Below are 3,505 nucleotides of genomic sequence, written 5' to 3' on the forward strand. Positions count from 1 at the left end.
CCTGCCTCGGCCTCCCAGAGTGCTAGGATTACAGGTGTGAGCCACCACCCCGGCCCAGCATTTCATTTCTTTGTGTCACACTATGTTAATTCTTTAAAAAATGTAAATAGTCTTATGCTATTATTAATAATTTTAATCTGAACAAGTTTTCCCTAGGGAACATGGGAGAATTTTGGCGGAAGGAAATAATGAAAAGAACAAGGAGATGGAGGTACACCGAGAGGGAGGGTGGAGCACCAAAGGAAAACGATAGTCAGAGGACCTGAGCATGAACAATCTCAAACCAGCACTGCTGTTGTGTTACCAATATCTGTAACGTAGCAGTTTTCATGGAGGAAACTCATACTTTTCTTTTATAATCAAGTTACATGGAGAGAAATTTAGTCCAGTTCAAATGGAGGGGAAATATGAGTTGCACATTGTAGAATATAATTTCTCATAGGTTAACAGAAATCAATTGATCTTTCTCTTGCAATCATTAAGAATTACATTTTAGAAACGCCCATCACCAGTATTTCAATAGAAGCTCTCTTAGTTTCAAGATTTATAGAGAGAGAGGATTGTGACTTCAGTTGTTTAAACAGGCAACTTCCAATAATGGTGAGTTTTTTCAGAAATTTTCCATTTCAATCAGTGCAAAGACTCATAGCTGTGGAAAGAAGAATCCTTATCCCTCTCCTCCTACCTGCCTCTCCCCATCTAGTGAGCCAATCAATTATGAATACTTTAGTATTTCTGTTTTGATAGAGTTTAGGATTGAGGATTATGGATCTAAATTTTAAATATAAGAAGGAAGTACTCCGAAAGAGAATAATTTTAAGGCACAAAGATAATCATTTAAGTTGAATTATAAATACAAAATAAATAAGGAAAAAGTGGTAGTATCTGAAAGTCCAGTCATAACAGAGTGAATTATGGTGCAGTAATGATGATCACAAAAGTATATCAATGCAGTAAAATACTTATTTTGCTCTCAATCACTTAAAACTTTATACTGGCCAGCACGTAGGGAGCTTAGAAGTCATCACTCTGTCCTAACAACAAGTAAAAACTCAAACAACTGAAAAAACAATGGCTCTTCTTAAATTCTTCAGAGAAGTATGGGCACAAGGCAAAACGCTGCCCCCAGAATTGGAGACACAGACAGGTGCATATAGAGAATCACAACTTATGGGAGAGAAACCTGGGAACCAGTTCTGGGTAGGAAAACCTGACCTGTAATTGAAGAATTGCTGAATTGCCAGAGGCTCAGTATGGGCAAGTCTGAGTAATAAAAACTTCAGGGGGGTCTCCCTATAGTTTTGTGAGTTTTTTACCTCCAGAAACTCAACCAGGTTCACACAGTGAATATTGGAGAAAAATCCCCTTGTGCTTCTAGCAGAGGGAGGGGGATAGGAATCATTTTGAAATACACCAGAGCATTCTGTTCTTCTTAACAAGGCCTGTCCTTAAAAGAAACTGTTTTACAACAGCCTAAACTATTGGGGTTTTTGTCTGAGTCTAACTGACCTAGAGGAAGAAAAAACAAAACAAAACAAAAAGCAACCCAACTCCAGCCAGCTCTAGCCTTCGTGGGAGAAGGGAAATACCCACCTCTAACCCACTGTAGCCATCCTGTCCCACCTAAACAGGAGTGGGTGGAAACTGAGAAACACTTGTGATATTCACAAAAAGACTAAGACCTAATCCTAGGACTATAGAAAGGGTCCCTCCCCCCCACATTTTAACATCCCATTGCTAAATGCCTATTTATATCAGTTCCTTTTACCCAGTATCCAGCTGTTTAAGAAAAAATTACAAGGCAAAAACACACTTTGAAGAGACAGAGCAAGCATCAGAATCTAGAATTAGATATGGCAAGTATGTTGAAATTATCAGACTGGGAATTTAAACAACTATGATTAATATGCTAAGAGCTCTAATGGATAGAGTAGACAGCATGCAAGGACTGATTGGAAATGTAAGCAGAGAGAAGGAAATTCTAAGGGGGAATCAAAAAGAAATGCTAGTGATAAAAAATACTGTAACAGAAATGAAGAATGCCTTTCATGGTCTCATTAATAGACTGGACATGGCTGAGAAAAGACTCTCTGAGGTTGAGGATATGTCAATAGAAACTTCCAAAATGGAAAAGCAAAGAGAAGAAAGACTGAAAAAAGCTAGAATAAATATCCAAGAACTGTGGAACTACAAAAGGTTTAATGTATACATATTGAGAACATCAGAAGGAGAAGAAAGAGAAAAAGGAACAGAAGAAATATTTGAGGCAATAAAAACTGAGAATTTCCTCAAATTAATGTCAGAAACCAAACCACAGATCCAGGAAGCTCAGAATACACCAAACAGGATAAATGCCACAAAATTACACTTGGGCCTATCATATTCAAACTGTAGGAAATCAAAGAAAAATCTTAAGGGAAAAACACATTACTAAAATAAGAATTACATCCAACTTTTCTTCAGAAACCATGCAAGCAAGAAGAGGGTGGAGTGGAATATTTTTTAAGTATTGAGAGAAAGAGAAAATAAAAATCCCACCAAGCTAGAATTCTATATCCTGCGAAATTACCCTTCAAAAGTGAAAGAGAAATAACGATTTTCTCTCAGATAAACAAAATTGAGAAGTGAGTGAGTGAGTGAGTGAGTGAAAAAAAAAAAGAAAGAGAAAAATTGAGGGGATTTTTTTGCCAATAGACATGGTTGGAAGAAATGTTAAAAGAAACTCCTCAGAGAGAAGGAAAATTATACAGGCCATAAACTCCAATCTGTATAAAGAAAGGAAGAGCATTGGAGAACAAATAAGTAAAGGTAAAAGAAAAACTTATTTTTCTTATTCTTAATTGATCTAACAGATAACAGTTCAAAATAATAATAGCAAAAATGTACTTGATTATGTGTGCTTATATACATCTATCTGTCTATCTATATATTTCTGTATGCTTCTGTATTAGTGAAATGAATGATAACAGTGGTATAAGAAATAAGAGGGAGGAATTAGGATTATTTTGTTATTTTAGGTACCTGCACTACCCCTGTAAGTGGTATAGTGTTATTTTAAAGTAATGTTGTATTAGTTGTAAATGTATATTGTAAACTCTAGGACAACTACTTTAAAAAAGTAAAAAAAAAAAAAAAAAAGTAGTATAACTGTAACCGATATGCTAAGACAGGAGAAAAAACTGAATCATATAAAATACTTAATTAAAACCACAAAAAGCAGAAAATTAGTAGGAGACAAAAACAAGAACAAAGGCATTGAATAGAGAACAAATTTAGTAAATAAAAATTCAATTATATCAATAATCACTTCAAACACCAATGGTCTACTACACCAATTAAAATCCAGAGATTGGGCTGGGCGCGGTGGCTCACGCCTGTAATCCTAGCACTCTGGGAGGCCCAGGCGGGTGGATTGCTCAAGGTCAGGAGTTCAAGACCAGCCTGAGTAAGAGCGAGACCCTGTCTCTACTAAAAATAAAAAGAAATTAGCTGGACAACTAAAAAT

The sequence above is a fragment of the Propithecus coquereli genome, unplaced genomic scaffold, assembly GCF_000956105.1.
Source record: "Propithecus coquereli isolate 6110/MARCELLA unplaced genomic scaffold, Pcoq_1.0 Scaffold66, whole genome shotgun sequence".
NCBI lineage: Eukaryota > Metazoa > Chordata > Mammalia > Primates > Indriidae > Propithecus > Propithecus coquereli.